Source organism: Panthera leo, chromosome E2 (assembly GCF_018350215.1).
Source record: "Panthera leo isolate Ple1 chromosome E2, P.leo_Ple1_pat1.1, whole genome shotgun sequence".
NCBI lineage: Eukaryota > Metazoa > Chordata > Mammalia > Carnivora > Felidae > Panthera > Panthera leo.
The window spans coordinates 1718478-1737649 of record NC_056693.1 but is presented as its reverse complement, the minus strand read 5'-3'; the positions used below and the strand labels follow the sequence as shown (position 1 = coordinate 1737649).

Genomic DNA, 19172 nt, shown 5'->3' with positions numbered 1-19172 from the left:
GGGCTGATGGCTGGGAGCCTGGAGCCTGCTTCCGATTCTGTGTCTCCCTCTCTCTGACCCTCCCCCGTTCATGCTCTGTCTCTCTCTGTCCCAAAAATAAATAAAACGTTAAAAAAATAATAAAATAAAAATAATAATCTATCTCACAATGTCATTTAACCGAAGACACCCAAGTACGGTAAAACCTTGGTTTGCGAGACACCCAAGTACGGTAAAACCTTGGTTTGCGAGCATAATGCGTTCCGGAAACACGCTTGCCATCCAAAGCACTCGCATATCAAGGCGAATTTCAAGAGCCATTGGTTGTGTTGTGATCATGTGCTGTTGGGCGTCTCGCGCGACTGGTATCGCAAGACGTCACTCGTTGATCAAGTTAAAACGGATTAGAAATGTTGGCTCGTCTCGCGGAACCCTCCCTCTCCGAAGAGGTAACTCGCAATCCAAGGTTTTGCTGTATCACCTTTTCGAGACCTAATCCACGTCGCGGTGATGAACAGCAGAAATTACATTGTCTGCTTCCTTCTGTGTTTCCAAGCCTAGTGTGTGTTTCATGGCTGCAGCTCAGAGTTAATTTCACCAGATATGCTTGGCGTCCGTGAAGCTTTCGTGGGATGTATGGATTCACACCTTGGAGCATCCCTGTAACCAGCCGAGTGTCCCCTGCACTGGTGACCTCCTCTCTGCTCCTTGGGTGTTCGGACTCCTGCAGATTCCACACCCTGCTGGGACGATGCGCCGGGTTCCCTGTGTGCCCGGCGTGCCCGCTGAGCAGCGTGTCCTCTAGGTTCATCCCTGCCGCCTCGGAGGGAAGGATCCGCTTTGCAGTGGCTGAATCATATTCCCTAATTCTTACACCCCACAGTTTTTTTTTATCTAGTTATCTGTCTGTGTGTACCCTTGGGTTGTTCGAGTCTTTCGCCTGTTTCCTGACTGTGTCATTTGTCTTTACCGCGGGTGTTTAAATCCCTATCCCACTGCTGATTCTACAAGGGGAGGTAGCGGAAGCACAGAGAGGTTAGGTGACTTGCCCAAGAATGCACAGCTGGTAACTGGAAGAGCCAGAAAACAGGAACCCAGGCCATCTCATTGTCGGAAAGGAAGCAGAGAGGCCCTCGCCCCTTTGGACTGATCTTTAAGCACCTACAGTCATTCTGGGTTCTGAGAAACAGCTCCAGACAGCGTTCCAGAATCTGATCATTTAAGGATCTCCAGGTGGCCTGGCTTGTACCCATCTCTGGGCCTCTGCACCCGCTGTTGCCCCAAACAAGACAGTCCTTCCCCAAGACGAGGTCCCAGCCCTAAAATCCTCGCCTCAGAGGGCCATTTCCACAGTCGCTCTCTGAAATCATGCATGTGGTTTGCTAACTTGTTGGCTGCCTCTTCCTGCCAGGGGGATTAAGCTCTGGGGACCAGCTGGCTTTTCTGTGCTGGGGTGGGCCTCCACCACACCCCCCACACCCAAGCCAGCCCTGGCTCCCACACCTGCCTGAGCCCTCTCTCTGGCCCCTGAACACTTCTCACGTCTGCAAACGTACCACTGTCCCTCTGTCACTGTACCGCCAGCACAAGGGATAAGCAACACACACTCACTGAAGGAAATAATGAAAACAGCAAAAGCAGGAATCTGGAAAGGACTGCTTTTTAAAAAAAAATTGGCAGCCAGCAGATTAGAATCATGGAAATTGTCTTCTCCTGAGAAAACAGATGTTCTTTCTTCTTGCTCACGTTCTTATTCTTCTCTGGTTCCAGGAAAAAATTCCCTGTACAATATCAGGTAAGTGAGAGGCTTCCTGCACCCCGACAAGGAGATGGGGTACAGGGGCCAACCCCCAGGATGGTCCCCTAAGACCCTGGCCAACGGGTGCTCATGCCCTTATAGTTCCTCCCACATTGAAGGGGGAGGTGCTGTGTGACCAACAAAATGGCAGAAAGGACTGCGTGTGACCCATCCTCTTTTGGGCCACCTGCTCAGAAGGAACCCAGCTGCCAAGCTGGGGAGTCTTCGCCCTACAGCCAGCAGTGACTCACCAGCCATGTGCGTGCGCCATGTTAGACGTGGATCCTCCGTCACCAGACGAGCTTTCAGATGACCACAGTCCCAGCCTACGTCTTAACTGGAACCTTATGAGAGACCCTGAGCCGGAACCACCCAGCTGAGCCACTTCCGCATCGCTGATGCGCAGAAACTGAGATCACGTTTGCTGTTGTTCAAGCTGCTAAATTTTGAGGAGCTTGTTATTCGTGGCGGGCACCAGCATGCTGGGCTACCTCCGTAACCTCCAGTATTGCTCTTCTAAGCCTCCAGCGAGTCTGCATCACTGGAATAAAAAGCAAAGTCCTTCCGTGGCCAGCAGGACCTCCCATGACCCCAATCCCTGCTACCTCTCCCCTTGCATAGTCTACCCTCCTCCCCACACCTGTGTGAACATCCAGGCCTGCTCCCCTGAGAGGACTGGACTTTGCTGTGCTCTCAGCCTGGAGCACCATCCCTGAGATGGCCTCATTTCTAGCCCCCGACTCCCTTAAGGACTCTCTGCTCAAACTCCCCTTCCCCAGACAGACTTATCTCCCCCAACCCCTCTGTTCCCCACCTCACTATTCCGCCTTCTTCCTCATCAGTACCCCATGTGGCACACGCATTTGTTTACAAGCCACAAAAAGGCATGAAGATTGCCTATGGGCTTCAGTGCTAACACACAACAGCCTGAACAGTGCCTGGCACACTGAAAAATTATTGGCTGAATGTTGTGGATGAAGAAAGGCCACACATTTCTAACTGTTCAAGGAGTGGCATCTGTTTACATGGCCTTAAGATACCTTGCGGCTTCCTTTTTGCTCTTTGAGAGCCCCTGAGGCCGCCATGCAGTGAGGAACCCGATCTAGCCCGTGGAGGAGGAGAACTAAGACCCCAGCAGAGAGCCAGCACTGTGGCCAAACACGAAGGGAAGCTGTCTGGGACCTCCTACCCCAGGGGATTCCCCAGCCAAACGAGGCCACACAGGTGCAAAACCCAACCACAGAACTCATGGAATTGTGAGAAACAATGAGCTGTTGTTTCTTTCTGCCCTTTCTTTCTTTTGTTCATTCTTTCTTTTGTTCTTTCTCTCTCTCTCTCTCTCTCTCTCTCTCTTTTCTCTTTCCCTTGCAAACACAAGATCTCAAGAATTTGGGTAAACGCTCAGAATTGTTCCTCTCCATGGAAATCTTTATTTTAGAAAAAGGCAAAAAATGTATACAATCTGAAGGGAAACCAGAGGATTATAAACTGTTGTTTCTGTACAAGATTGGGGGCAGCTCGTTACACAGTGATAGGTAACTGATACACTCAGTAAAGCACCAGCTCCCTAGCAGACCCTCTTCCCTCTACCCTTGGCCCCTGTAGTCCCTCTGCACACAGCAGCTGGAACCATATCCTGGAAAACACAGCTGCTAATGTCACCCCTCACCTCACTTAAAGCAATTCCCTGTCGCTTTTAGGATAAAGAGAAACAGCCAGCGATGATGAGGCTTTGCGGGCGCCGGCCTCTCCCATCGCATCCGGCCTCATCACCTTCCACCCCACACTCCAGGCCCTCTGGAGTGTAATTAGCTTCCTAATTTTTTTTCACATGCCACTCGTGTGCCTAGAATGCCCTTCCTCGTGCCCATCCCTGGTGACACCACCCATGCAATCTTGAGATACCAGCTCCAGCATCATTTGCACAGGAATGCCCTCCTTGATTTCTCCAAGACCATCCTGCTCTAAGCTCTCAGAGCCCTTCCCTCTGTTAACACTTGCCACAGGCTATAATTTTTTCTGATGCACATATTAGTCAGGGGTCACCAGAGAAACAGTGATCACAGGATTATGGAGTCTGGCAGGTCCAGACTCTGCAGGATGGGGCCAGCAGGCTGAAGACTGAAGGTACAGCTAGCGTTGTGGTTCGGGTTTGAGAATCATCTGCTGGCAGAACACCCTCTTGCTTGGGGGAGGGAGGTTAGTCTTTGTTCTGTTCAGGCCTTTAACTGATTGGGTGAGGCCCAAGCACATTAGGGAGGATGATGTGTTTGACTCAAAGTCCATCAATTTAAGTATCAATCTCATACCAAAAACAACAACAACAAAACCAAACAACAACAACAACAATAACAACGAAAAAACACCCTCAGAGAAACATCCCGAACAACGTTGGAGCAGATGTCCGGGCACTATGGCCCAGCCAAGCTGACACATCAAGTTAACCATCACAACCTCTATCTCCCTTGCCAAGAGGTAAGTGCCATGAGGGCCGGACCGTATCTGTATTTTCTCTCTCTGCACCCCAGCACTGGAGGCCAGGATGGTGACTGACACATAGCAGGTACTCGGTCAATGCTTGTCATGTAAAACTGATGATGCCCCTGCCACTTCCTCCTCTCAGGGTCTCAGCAACCTCTTCCCACACCCAGAATTCCTGTAGCATCTCCTTTGGGGTCTCATAGCCGCCATATTCCTCTTTTCTAGTCTAACCTCCAAGGTGGTTTTCCAAAACATAAACAGCAGCAGCAGCAACAGTTGATCTGATCATGAACATCTTTTACTTAAACACTCATGCCAGATCGCACACTGTCTACAGAATGAAGCTTAGCTCGGCCCAGAAATCGCTCTCATTCTGTGGATTCTACAATGGTCCCCAAAATTCTCACTCACTGTGTACACACCCTGTGTAATCCTCCTCAGTGGGGCCATGAGATCTTGCTCCTGTGATTCCATTATGTTCTACAGGAGTAGGGAGATCACCCTGGGTGGGCCTGACCTAATCAGGTGGGCCTTTAAAGGACAAGCAGAGGACGCCAGAAAGATATGTGACATGTTGTGAATTGCCCACGGGAGGCATGGGGCAAGGAATGGGGGCAGCCTCTGGGAGCTGGAAGCGGACCCCCGCTGACAGCCCATGAGAAAATGGGGTGGTTTCAGCCATACCATAGAAAGGAAATGGTTCCTGCCAACAGTCTTGCTCTGTGTGTGTGTGTGTGTGTGTGTGTGTGTGCGCGCACACACGCGAGTGCTTGGAAGAGTTCCCTGAGCCTCAGATAAGACCACAGACCTGGATAACACCTCGATTTCAGCCTGAGGAGACCCTAAGCAGAAGGTCCAGCCTGAATTTCTCACAAGAAAAACTGTGAGATAATAGGTTTAAGCTGCAGAGAAGTGGGGATTTGTTACACAGGAGCAGAAAACAAATACACCTTCCACTGGTGGTTCCAGAAATGTCTCAAATGCTGGCACAGGCTGGGCCCAAGGACCACCGCGCCAGGATGGAAACGGAAGGTCCAGTGGTCTGGGACACAGCCCTCTTGCCCCCAGACCCTCGCAATGGAGGCTCCAGCTAGAACACCCATTCGGGGGCCTTCTAGCAATGTTGGTGTCCCAAGGACCTGCCAGGGCCGAGCTGTGCGTCTTCTGGCTGGTGTCAGAACCTCTCTGATCCCAAGCTATTCGACCGTAAAGTAGGGATGAGCACCCTATGAGGGTTTCAGAATTGAATGATTGGATTCCCACCTAAAGCACTCGGCACAGGACCTGGAAGCCGTGTGCACGAGCACTAGACAGGCTATCTGGACTCATCGTAGCCAGTCCGTGACCCTGTGCATAAGGGCACATGCACACAGTGGGGCTCCCACACAGACAGAAGCCCTTCCTGTCCTCATACCTGTACCAGTGGAATTTGTTCAGTAAGCACTTAATTGACACCAACTGGCTTCACAGCACCACGAAGGGTCCCCAGGACAGAAAGCTGCTTCCTTAGAAAACAACGTTGCGAAACAACCAGTTCTCAGAACTACAGAGGGAGAAGCTGGTTAGAGAGGGAACGTGGTGACAGCAGTTTGCCAAACAGATGGTCAGTATTACTCTTTCCTTTGTGTTTTGGAAAGGGGTGTCTCCCCTGTGCTGTCTGTACCGAGCGCGGTCCAAGACGGCCATTCCTGCCCTTAGTTACATGGACGTGTCTGCTGCTTGGAATCCAGCCTGGCCCTTAGCTCAATGGAAATTCCATGGGATTCTGGAAAGCGGAGGGTCCGTCTTGGCTACTCGGCCTCGTGTGAAAATTCTGACAGCCTCTCACCGGAAAGCATTTCTCGCATCTGTCCCCATTCACCAGGGCCAGGACTGAGGTGAAGCGGGGGTGGGGAGCCTCTCAGCTCCAGTACATAATCGAAGCGTGGGATTTCAGGGGGCGCCAACATCGCATTAAGCAAGAGAAACAATATTTTAATGCAACGTTTCTTTAAAATTCAAAGTTAATGCAGAACAATCGACCATGAACAAAAAAAAAATATCAACATTTTAACTAAAGACAGGATCTGAGGGGCGCCTGGGTGGCTCGGTCGGTTAAGCGTCCGACTTCAGCTCAGGTCACCATCTCGCGGTCCGTGAGTTCGAGCCCCGCGTCGGGCTCTGTGCCGACAGCTCAGAGCCTGGAGCCTGTTTCAGATTCTGTGTCTCCCTCTCTCTGTGACCCTCCCCCGTTCATGCTCTGTCTCTCTCTGTCTCAAAAATAAATAAACGTTAAAAAAAAAATTAAAAAAAAAAAAAAAAGACAGGATCTGACGGGATTGGGAGGGGGCTCGGGGTAGGGTGAGGGAGCTGAGCCGCACAAAGTGCACAGTCAGGTCCCGTCTTGAGTAAGAATTTAGGTGTTGGGTCCATCGTGGGTTATTTCTGCATTTTTATCTTAAAACATATTGCATTTTGGGGGCTCCTGGGTGTCTCAGTCTGTGAGGCATCTGACTGTTGATTTTGGCTCAGATCATGACCTCAAAGTTTGTGGGATCAAACCCCACATCGGGCTCTGTGCTGACAGCTCAGAGCCTGCTTGGGATTCTCTCTCTCCCACTTTCTCTGTCCCTTCCCCATGTCGCGCTCTCTCTCTCTCTCTCTCTCTCCCTCTCTCAAATAAATAAGCATTTTTAAAAGATGAAACAATGTTTTGGTTTTAGTCATTTTATTGCCACACTTTTTTCACTTTTTAATGTAAATTTGTATTGACTCCAGAATAACATGATGTGACTGCAGTTGCCTTAAGACTGAACATTTCTGAAAGCTAAAAACACTGAGAATAAAAACAGGCAAACATAAAAAAAATACAAAAATAAATAAACAGCTCTCAAATCTTTCCCCCTTCCCCAGTGCCACCACTCTTCGTCCTCACTGCCATCACAGCAAGCTTGAACAAGCGTACCAACCTCCAAACCATCCTGTCCGGTTCTGGGGCTTGTCCACCTCTGAAATGTCACCATCACTTCCCAAGGCGCTCAAGCTAAAATTTGGGATTAAGTCTTCTTTCATGCCTTTCCCCCATCCACATTCCCTCCATCCATGAGTCCTGCTGATCCCACCTGTGTCCCCCACTGTCTAGAAATCTCTAAATGCTGCCTCCTGTCCCCACAACATCACCTTTGGCTTGGGTTTTGACAACTGACTTCTAACTATTTTCTCGCCTGTCTTACTCTCCCCGCCCAGAGTCTCCCAGGATGTGGGATGGATTGCCCCTCTGTGATGTCATGTGATGTGATGATTCAGCTTCGGTCACGATTGAATTTCACCGTCAGTGCTGTGGACACAGCCTTGTGGTGGGACCGTCTTATGTACCATGCCCAGTCTCTGCCCACCGCCCCCCCCCCAAGATGCCAGTCATGGATGCCCCTCTCTATGTTGTGACCATCGAGGTCGTCCCCAGGCAATGCCAGCTGTCCCGTGGTGGACAAAGTCACCCCTGGTTGAGAACCACTGATTTAGCCACACTTACTCACATTGTTTTGTCGCCATTGCGTTTCCTTTAAAAAACAAAACAGGGGCGCCTGGGTGGCTCAGTCGGTTAAGCAGCCGACTTCAGCTCAGGTCACGATCTCGCGGTCCATGAGTTCGAGCCCCGCGTCGGGTTCTGGGCTGATGGCTCAGAGCCTGGAGCCTGCTTCCGATTCTGTGTCTCCCTCTCTCTCTGCCCCTCCCCCGTTCATGCTCTGTCTCTCTCTGTCTCAAAAATAAATAAACGTTAAAAAAAAAATTAAAAAAAAAAACTTTTAAAAAAACAAAACAAAAAAACCTTCCTTTTTGTAAACATTTTTTAATGTTTTATTTATTTTTGAGAGTAAGAGTGCAAGCGGGGGAGGGACAGAGGATCCCAAGCAGGCTCTGCGCTGAGAGCAGCAAGCCCGATGCAAGGCTTGAACTCATGAACTGTGAGATCATGACCTGAGCCGAAATCAAAAGTCAGACACTCAACCCACTGAGCCCCCCAGGCGCCCCTAAAAAACCTTCCTTTTTAAAGGACAGTTTCAGTCCACAGTAAGTTTGAGAGGAAGATACAGAGATTTCCGTGTGCCCCCTGCCCCCACTCACGCACAGACTCCCCATCATCACATCCCCCATCTGAGGGCACGCCTGTTACCGTGGATGAGGCTGCATAGACACGTCATCACCACCTGGAGTCCACACTTCACATCGGGGCCACTCGTGCTGCCTCGTGCCTTCTCTGGGTTTGGACAGATGTATAGTGACCTGCGTCCCACCTTGGAGATCACATCAAGCATTTTCACTGCCCTAAAAGTCTTCTGTGCTCTGTCTCCACTGCCCCCCCACCCTGGCCCCTGTAACACCCCACACACATGGGACACAGACACGACACAGACCCTCGTGTGCTCACACACACCCACTCAGGCTCTCGCACACTTTGAGACCCACAGCCATGGGCTCTTTGCTGAGCACCTCCTGGTCCTCATTTAGCTCTGGAGGTGGGGACCACGCTTTCCTGTCTGAGGTGAAGACACGGGGGCCCCGAAAGTCAGCGAGCGTGGCTGAATTCCTCACGCATGTTTCCGATGTGGCACATGGACATTTAGGCACGGATGGGACGTTAGCATGAACGGTGACTGGGGCACAGTGGCTGGAAGAACATGCAGAGAGAGAAAAATCTGTCTTCCACCATGAGCCATTCTCGGGGCCGAACTCCTGTAGACTTTCGATCTTGTTTCTTTTGGACTTTTTTTTAAGTTTGGTTTGAGAGAAAGAAAGAGCACGAGTAGGGGAGGTGCAAAGAGAGAGAAAGAGAAGCCCAAGCAGGCTCTGCACTGTCAGCAAAGAGCCCAACGTGGGGCTTGAACCGACGGACCATGAGAGGAGCCGAAGTCAAGAGTCAGAGACCACTACTGAGCCGCCCAGGTGCCCGCGGATTTTGTTTCTTTTGTTGTGTTCTGCTCAGACACCTTCAGTCCTGCAGAAAGGACACCTAGAGGCTTCAGTCGAGTCCTAGGATTTGCTATTCAGAACCTGAACCATGTCCTGTTTTAGGAAAACCCAGGTGTGTGCTGTAAAGCCATTGTGGCAGATGGGACAGTTGGGTACAGGGCACGTTGGAGGGCGATCAATGGCTCTCAAACTCTTGCTCCCCATGGGAGTGCCTCTCAGAGTCATGCGACAGGGTGTGTGGCCACCGCGTCCATCTGTGACCCATTCGGTGTAGCTCAAGGTTACAAACAGCAGCCCCTCGGCAGTTCGGCCGCAGCTGCCGGTGGTCAAGGCGGTCAGGCCGCCCTCGGCCTCCTCCGCTGGGCCCCACGTGCTGCTCAGAGTCAAGGGCCAGAGCAGCTGTCGGGGGGATTAGCTGTCAGGAAAGCCGATCCCATGACAAACGTTTCAGGTATGTCCGCCCCTGGGAGGCGCGAGCTCCAAGGTCTGTACTATAGAATTCGCTGGCGTCAGAAGACGGAGAACATGTTTGTTTTCTGAGTCCTCAGAGGCCCGTGATGGGGACATCCCTGAACATACCCAGAGGATCGGAACACGCAGGCTGCACACACCATAAAGAAGGGGCCGTTTGGGGGTCTCCGCATGGAGCCCCCTTTCGGTGGTTTGCTCAGAATATGTTGCTGTTGTTTTCTGAGATGTGATGTTTCTTGCTCCTGATTCCGAAGAGGGGCGCTTTGCGGTGAAAGGATTATAGGAGGGAGTGTCCTGTGCTCCTCACCGAGGGAAACATGGGGCCAGAGGCTTTATCGATATTTCATTTTCTCCCTGGGAAACGGATAAGCCCCAAAGCCCTGGGTGTGGTGGGAATGAGGCAAAATTAAGAGTAAAGATTATTGGGGCGCCTGGGTGGCTCAGTCGGTTGACTGTCTGACTCTTTTTATTTTAAGCTTATTTACTTATTTTGAGGGACAGAGAGAGAGAAGAGGAGGGGCATGGAAGAGACGAGAGAGAGAATCCCAAGCAGGCTCAGCACTGTCAGCGTAGAGCCCCACACAGGGCCCCAACTCACAAGATCATGAGACCATGAGATCCTGATCTGAGCTGAAAGCTGAAATCAAGAGTCAGATGCTCAATGGACCGAGCCCCCCGCCCCCTCCCCAGGCACCCCAAGTGCCCAACTCTTGGTTTCGGCTAAGGTCATGATCGCGTGTTTCATGGGATCAAGCCAAGCCTCAAGTCGGGCTCTGCATTGACAGCATGGAGCCTGCTTGGGACTCTCTTCCTCTCTCTGCCCCTCCCCTGCTTGTGCGTGCATGCTCCCTCTCAAAATAAATAAATAAACATCAAAAAATAATTTTAAAAAGATTAAAGATTATTAGTCTGTAAAATTAAAGAGCACCTCTTTTCCGACTCTTTTCAGGAGGGCAGTGGGGTTGGAAACAGGACAGTGAAATGGTCAAATACGTGGTTCAGAAAGACCAGTTTGGCTCTGAGTTTGGGATGTGGCGGGGGGGGGGGGGTGGTGGGCAGCGTGTTGAAAAGCTTGAGAATAAACAAAAGTGGACAAAAGAGCACAGTGTTTCCTCTTATGCTCATGGTTTCATAGATGATCAGCTCACACCGCCAGCCTCCCATCACACTACCCGCAATACTTTTAAAGCAACTCCCAGACACGATATCATTTCATCCATAAATAGTTTGGTGTCTGGGTCCTCAGGAGAAGCCCTCCTGCATACAACTGACTTTTGAACCCACGCAGGGTGATTTTCACTAAATACAGGGAATGCGTTTTACAGACGCATATTAAGGTTTGCATTTTCGTCAGGATAACTCCTGTTGGTCTCCATGGTTCACGTTTCATTTGAGGTGTCTGGGGTTTTGTTTTTGTTTGGCTTTTTTTTTTTTTTAGAGTTTCTTATATGTTAAATTATCAGTTATTTTCATATCAATTATTTTTTAATTTTTTTTTAACATTTATTTATTTTTGAGAGAGAGAGAGAGAGAGACAGAGCATGAGTGGGGGAGGGCCAGAGAGAGGGAGACACAGAATCTGAAGCAGGCTCCAGGCTCTGAGCTGTCAGCACAGAGCCCCACGTGGGGTCAGACTCATGAACCAGGAGATCATGACCTGAGCCGAAGCCGGACGCTTAACAAACTGAGCCAAACCCTGTTTTCACATCAATTATATAGGAGTGTTTCCAGAATAGATTTTTGCTTTAATTTTTTTTAAATTTTCCTTTTTATTTTTTTTATTTTCAAGAAAGAGCGAGCGAGAGGACACACGTGCATGGGCGAGTGGGGAAAGGGCAGAGGGAGAGAGAGAACCTTAAGAGAGAGAATCTCTAGGCTCAGCATAGAGCCCGACTCAGGGCTCCATCCCATGACCCTGGGATCATGACCTGAGCTGAAATCAAGAGTCAGACACTCAACCAACTGACTGAGCCACCCAGGCGCCCCTATTTTTGCTTTTTAAATGTAACTTTTTTTGGTTGAGTGAGTGATCGTATGAGTTTGCTACGGCTGCCATAACAAAGCAGGACAGCCTGGGAAGCTTCCATGACAGACGATTATTTTCTGACGATTTCCCGGAGGCCTTTCTCCTTGGCTTGTACACGGCCGCCTACTCCCCGTGTCCTCACATGATTTCCTTCTGTGCGTGTCTATGTCCTGATCTCTTCTTCTTCCTCTTCTCTTTTTTAAGATGTTACTTTAAGTAGGCTCTACACCCAACATGGGGCTCGAACTCACGACCTCAAGATCAAGAGTCAGGCATGCTTTTCCGACTGAGCCAGCCAGGACCCACCCTAACCCTTCATTTGAACTTAATCACCTCTTTAAAGACCCTGTCCTCGAATACAGTCGCATTCTGAGGCCTTGGGAGTTAGGACTCCAGCACAGGAATTTTGGGAAGACACCACTTGGCCTGTGAAAGCTGGAGCCCAGGTGGTCGGGCAGTGGGGAGACGGGCCTGGAGAGCTTGCTAAGGGCCAGATCTGGGGATGTGTTTTAGACCTAGGTCAGCGGCTTGGATTTCACCCAGGTTTCAGGAGGGAGCCCCTGACAGACATCGGGCAAAGGAGGGCCACGGTCCGATGTGCATGTGAACAATATGACCCTGGCTGCCCGTGGGGCACCGGGGCTGGAGACCGTGGGGAGACCCAGGCAGAGAAACTGGACACCTCTGGGGTCGGGGGGCCGGACAGGCACGGGCAGAGGGAAGAGATTTGGATCCAGGTCATTAGGCGTGAATGTTCTCAGCAGCTCCCGCCTCCCCAGCAAGAGGAGACACAGACACAACAGAAGGCCGAGGCCGGGCTTCTCCTCTCTGCTGCCTCTTCACCCTCCACAGAGGAGGGTTGACGGAGCCTGTGGCCAGAAGCCTCTTTCTTTCTCGGGCTCCGCCAATTCCTTCCATTTGGGTGGTTTTAAAGGGACTCCGTGATATTCTCGGACGCCCTCTGCTGCCCATTTTCCTCAGCACATGATAACGGTCTGCCCCGGGCAGTGCGACAGTGGTGGGGGGGTGGGGGGCACCAGCCATGGTTGACTACAGAGCGCTGGAGATGTGGCCGGAGCGAACCAGTGTGTAAAACCCACAGTGGATTGTGAAGATTATGTGTACGAGAAAAGGAGGGTGAAATACCTCGTTGACAATGTCTTCTACTGATTCCATGTTGACTATGCGATAATATTTTGAATATATTGCATTAAATAGATACGATTTTAAAATTGATCTTAGAAAAAATTGTTTCTTTTTCTGTCTTTTCAATGAGGATGCTATGAAGTTTTAAATTACATATGTGGTTTGTGTTCTATTTCTTTATTTCTCACTGGTGTGCACTATTATGCATGTATGGGGATATCAAGCAGGTTTTCTCAGCCTTGGTACCACTGACATTTGGGGCTAGGTCATTCTTTGTGTGGGGGCCATCCTGTGCGCTGTAAAAGGTTGAGTGGCATCCCTGGCCCCCGCCATCTAGATGGTGGTAGCAGCCCCTCCCAGCTGTGACAACCAAAAATGTCTCTAGACATTGCCTAATTGTACCCTGAGGGACAGAATCACCCTCAGTTAAGAACTATTTATATATGATTCCACATATATGTATGTGTATGTATATATCTGTATACGTAATCATTTAGAGAGAAATATGTTGATATTAATTACATTATTATATATGAACATATATGTATTTATGAAGTAAAAAGTATGTATGAAATTTACCTACATGTGATACTTTCTGAGCCCCCATTATATGCCAACTCTGTGTGGAGCACTCACACACATTTTCCCTTTTGGTCCTCACAATGACCCCACCAGACGGGCGTTATTATTGTCCCCGTTTTTCAGGCGAAGAAGCTGAGGCACAGGATGGTTAAGTGACTGCCCCTGAGGTGCACAGCTAATTAACCTGGATTCAAGTCCAGGCATACCATTGGTGGAAGGGAAGTAGGAGTGAGCCCCACACCCATGGGTCGACCTATAGGAATCCAGGATCTGAATCTGACATACAGCAACATGACTGTAGTTAGCAACGCTGAGTTGTATATTTGCTAAGAGGGTAGATCCTAAGTGTTCTCATCATACACAAAGAAAAGAAAAAAGAAGGAAGGGAAAGAAAGGGGGAAGGGAGGGAGGAAGGAAGGGAGGAAGGGAGGGAGGAAAAGAGAAGAGAAGGAGGGAGGAAGGAAGTTAGAAAAGAGAAGGAGGGAGGAAGGGAAAGAAAAGAGAAGGAGGGAGGAAGGGAAAGAAAGAAAGGGGGAAGGAAGGGAGGGAGGGAGGGAGGAAGGAAGGAAGGGAGGGAGGAAAAGAGAAGAGAAGGAGGGAGGAAAGAAGTTAGAAAAGAGGAGGGAGGAAGGAAGTTAGAAAAGAGAAGGAGGGAGGAAGGGAAAGAAAAGAGAAGGAGGGAGGAAGGGAAAGAAAGAAAGGGGGAAGGAAGGGAGGGAGGGAGGGAGGAAGGAAGGAAGGGAGGGAGGAAAAGAGAAGAGAAGGAGGGAGGAAAGAAGTTAGAAAAGAGGAGGGAGGAAGGAAGTTAGAAAAGAGAAGGAGGGAGGAAGGGAAAGAAAAGAGGAGGGAGGAAGGAAGTTAGAAAAGAGAAGGAGGGAGGAAGGGAAAGAAAAGAGAAGGAGGGAGGAAGGGAAAGAAAGAAAGGGGGAAGGGAGGGAGGGAGGGAGGGAGGGAGGAAGGAAGGGAGGAAAAGAGAAGAGAAGGAGGGAGGAAAGAAGTTAGAAAAGAGGAGGGAGGAAGGAAGTTAGAAAAGAGAAGGAGGGAGGAAGGGAAAGAAAAGAGAAGGAGGGAGGAAGGAAGTTAGAAAAGAGAAGGAGGGAGGAAGGGAAAGAAAAGAGAAGGAGGGAGGAAGGAAGTTAGAAAAGAGAAGGAGGGAGGAAGGAAGGGAGGAAGGGAACTACGTGAGGAGGCAGATACTTGACCGTGATGATTGTTTCACCAGGTACATGTCTATCATATCAGCACATTGTACACCTTAAATGTATACAATTTTAACTCGTCAATTATACTTCAACAGAACTGGAACGACAACAAAAATAATTCTGGATCTGCATCCGGTGCTCCATGGGCCCCATCCCTGTCCTGGAATCAGTCCTCCCATTGGAGGGGGCCTTAAGGAGGTGAGAGCCAGGACTACAACATGCGCCCCCACCCTGCCCAGGGAGGCCAGAAGAATCCAGAACATAGGCTCCAACGCAGTCACCCCCACGAGACTGTGGTGTAACAAGACAGCACAGATTCACACATTCATCCATCGTCCAGGTGGGGTCACCTGAGCTGCAGGCCTACTATGCGCCCCCCAAAGGCAGGGGTCCAGAGGTAACTCACTGCTGGGGTGCGCTCACAGGGATGCACTCTTCCTGAGTGGCACAGGGACCACACAGTAGGAGCAGACAAAGAATAAGATTGCAGACGAAGGCGATATGGGGGAATAAGACAGGAAGATGATTGGGGCGAGGTCAGTGGGAGATTCTAGAAAGTGGTTTTCTAAGGTGGAGCCCACAGGCCTGCATGGGGAGCCCCCTAGGGAAACATCTGCCAGGACTCTGGCCAGGGTGGGAGTGGGTCTGAGGTGGTTCTCTCCTGCCCCTGACCCCAGGGTCCTCTGCACCAGGCAAGGGGGTGCGGGCTGCAGGGAGAAGCCACCTGCCCGCCACCCCTCTCAGTGACCCCTCCACCAGCTCCGCGGGGCCCCTCCTGGAGTCTGGGCTGGGATTTGAATGTGCGGGTGCCCACAGTTTAAGTCCCGAGTGTGGAATTTTCCAGGCTCCGCATCCCTCCCTGGACCCCCGAGCAGCCCCCTCCTCGTGCCCAGCTGGCTGCCGTTTCTACGTTTCTACGTTTCTACGTTTCTACGGCAGCAGTGGTCCGTTCCACGTTTCCACGGCAGCAGTGGTCGTAGTAGTCGCCAGGTGGGAGGTGGGGTGCAGGCACCAGCCTGCGGGGGGGCCGGGTTCCCATTAGCAGTCAGCTAGCAACTTCTGTGTAATTAAAATGCATCCTCAGACTGGGTCTTTGCAGAAGGGGAAAAACAGGTCTCTGCAGCTCGGTTGGAAATCCCAAAGCGCCCCAAAGAGCAGGTGATATAAACCTTATCCGTCCTCCAACTCACTCATTGATTCACCAAACCACTAGTTTAGTTCACAAACATTTATTCCTTTAAATAGACGAAGAACATAGATGATTCTATGAATATACTAAATCCACGCCTATTTTAAGCTCCAGGCTTTGTTCTAGAGATGAAGGAAAAGCCTAAAGGGCCTCCTTTCCTGATGCTTATTCTGTGCCCACACGGAAATAAGCATATAATATGATGGCAGGCACTGGTAAGTTTCGAAAGACAAAGCCACCAATATGGCTTTCAATTTCATTTTCTCCCTTTTTAAACCGTAGCATATTTTGAGTGGTGGTTACATCTTAACTCAGTGAACATAATAATCGTATGGGGGATGTTGTGCGGTAAAAATTCCACCTTCACATCTGTTACACATTCTTTTTTTTTTAATGTTTATTTTATATCTAGAGACAGAGAGAGCACAGCAGGGGAGGGGCAAAGAGAGAGGGGGACAGAGGATCCAAAGGGGACTCTGAACTGTCAGCAAAGAGCCTGACATGGGGCTCAAACCCACAACACCGTGAGATCATGACCTGAGCTGAGATCAAGAGTCGGATGCTTAACCGACTGAGCCACCCAGGCGCCCCACACGTTCTTCAATGTGTAATTCCAAGCACAAGGCATTGTCAACCCCCACTTTTTTTTTTTTAACAGAATAGTAATTTTTGCCATTTTTCTCCAACTTCCTATTTTCCTCTTCATGTGAAGACAGCATGGCATGGTGGGTAAAAGCGTGGATTGAGGGGCGCCTGGGTGGCTCAGTCGGTTGAGCGGCCGACTTCGGCTCAGGTCACGATCTCGCGGTCCGTGAGTTCGAGCCCGGCGTCGGGCTCTGTGCTGACCATTCAGAGCCTGGAGCCTGTTTCAGATTCTGTGTCTCCCTCTCTCTGACCCTCCCCCATTCATGCTCTGTCTCTCTCTGTCTCAAAAATAAATAAAACTTAAAAAAAAAATTTTTAATAAAAAAAATAATAAAAAATAAAAAAGCGTGGATTGAACGCACTTATCCACTTGCTATCTCGGGGCTCTGCCTGGCTCCTCAGCTCTAAAGTGGGGATTGTCCCGGGGAGAGCATGGGTAGAGGGTGTCTACTAAGATACATGTAGAAGTTAAATAAAGTAGATAAATCACGGAGATCATTCCATACTGGTGCGGAAGCAACTTACTCCTTATTCTTATAGATTCGGAGTATCCGGTGACATGGGTGTTTTCTGGCTGATTTAACACGTCCCCTCCTCATGGATACTGAGGTTGTGTCCAGTCCTTTGTGATAACCGATGCTGCCGTGAGATGCAGTGTGCGCACGTGTGTGAGGGCAGCTGTGCGCCACAGTCCTCGAAGTGGGATTTCTGGCTCAGAGGGTGCAGCGTTCCGGTCTGACCTCAGGAATGCCCAGTAGCCGCCATACAGGTTGTGTCAGTTTCCACACCCACCAATAACGGATGAGCGCCGGAGAGGGTTCAACATGGAAATACGGTTTTCCAATTTCTCTGGGAAATCCGGAAGGGCTGAACAATGTTGGGTTCAACTTCACGCACGGGAGCCATTGCACGGGTCTGCAGGCCCTGTCCATTTCAGAAAAACACAGTCTCTCCCTTTACCACACTCCCCACCACGCTCTATTACCCAGCGTCCAGATGCCATCAGTGTCCAGTTTGCTTTGTGCTGGAGGCAGTGGTTCCCTTTCCAGAGGAGACATTCCTGGGTGCCCTTGAGGACCCTCGAGGACACCGAGGCCAGACTGACAGGATCACTTATTTTTAAGAAAATGCCAGACCTTTTCCAAAGTGGTTGTGCTGTCTTACGCTCCCACCAACAGCACACGAACCTTTCCGTTCACTGTTCCACATCCTCACCCACACTTGATGTTGTCAGTCTCTTTCTTTTCCCCCATTCTGGCGAGTGTGAGGTGGTGGTCATGTTTTCGTTTTTGTTTTACGAGTCGGGGAAGGGAGGACTCATCTTTACAGAAAAGGAGGAGTATTCCAAGCTGCGAGATGTGCTCAAGCCACGTCTGCTTCCCTCCCTCTGTGGCCTGGAGAGCGTTTGACGTGGAGGCTCCACTGTGGACGTCAGAGGGGCCTGAGAGCTCGGGAGGGAAGCACCAACCCGATATCCATGCTCCGTGGATTGGTCTCCCCGCTCCACCGCTCCCTTCTCTCGATTCTCCTCCTGCCCCAATACTGAACGCCAGCCTCGCCCCCTCGCCCGGCCTGCCTTCCTCCGTGGTGTTCCCTCCACAGAATCATCCTCTGTCCCACCCCCCTCCATTTCCAGGTCATTCTGCCTCTCATAAACCTTTCCTCCCTCCAAACAAGTCACGGACGCTCCCACAGATTTACAAACATTCATGCGTGAAGCACCTACTATGTGCCAGGCGCTGAGCCGGGCTGGGGGTGCAGGAGGAGGCCAAGAAAGGCAGAATCCCCCTTCTTCCGGAGCAGAACTTACTCCAAAGTGAGGGAAAGACAGTGGAAAAGAAACAGGGGTGCGGAAAATGGGGAGATGTTGGTCAAAGAGCGCAAAGTTTCAGTCGTGCGGGTTGAGTGAGTTCCGGGATCTGATATGCAGCATGAGTGACTCCAGTTAACAGCACTGTATTGTGTCCTTGACTTTTGCTACGTACACACACACTCATGCACGAATCATTATCACGTGAGCTGATTGGTATGCAGCAATTAGCTTCATTGTGGTGATTGATTCACCGGGTATACGTGTGTCCAAACATGTATCGAAACACTGTAAATGGACATACAATTTTTATTTGTCAGTTATGCCTCAGTAAAGCCGGGAAGGGGGAGAAACAAGCTAATTTCCGGTGCTGAGATGACGGGCATTAAATAAAGCCAGTGGGGGTAGAGTAGAAGTGAGGGCGGGGAGAAGGGGGATGGGTTCTTCTGCTATTGCTGGTCTGGAGGGCAGCCCAGGACTCTGCATTTTTAATCATGTGCCCGTCCCCTACACACACACACTCACACACACACACACACGTATTCTGATGCAGAGCAAGTCTGCAACACAGTTTTTAAAAATCCCAGCCACATCATGACAGGCACGCTGCCACGTAATTTACAAGCAGCCCCTATTATAACCCTCAGCCCTGTCCAGGGCTCCGGGCAGGACAAAATTCCCCACTTTTAGAAGAGGAAACTGAGTCCCAGAAAGGTGAAGTCACTTTCCCACGACCCTGTGTTTTCATCCAACCCCCCACCCCTCACAAATATTCACTGACAGCCATTAGTATGGCAGGCTGGGATTCTAACCCACACACAGTCTAGAAAGTTCCATTCTCTGAGTGTCTTTTAGCCTCCTCCCCATCACCACTCTGGCTGCGGTTTCCATGG

General features: G+C 50.3%; 1 long non-coding RNA gene and 1 other non-coding gene across 3 annotated transcripts in view; one reads left to right on the top strand and one right to left on the bottom strand.

The window, feature by feature from the left end:
• LOC122207652 overlaps positions 1–19172 on the top strand; it is a 175933-nt gene that overhangs the window by 154873 nt on the left and 1888 nt on the right. For both annotated transcript variants that reach the window (XR_006196950.1, XR_006196949.1), the window contains exon 3: positions 14731–14833. This is a non-coding gene — a long non-coding RNA (uncharacterized LOC122207652). The remainder of the gene's footprint in view (positions 1–14730; positions 14834–19172) is intronic.
• Positions 3140–3259, bottom strand: LOC122209254. The gene has a single exon (XR_006197526.1). It is a non-coding gene; the product is annotated as a U5 spliceosomal RNA (small nuclear RNA).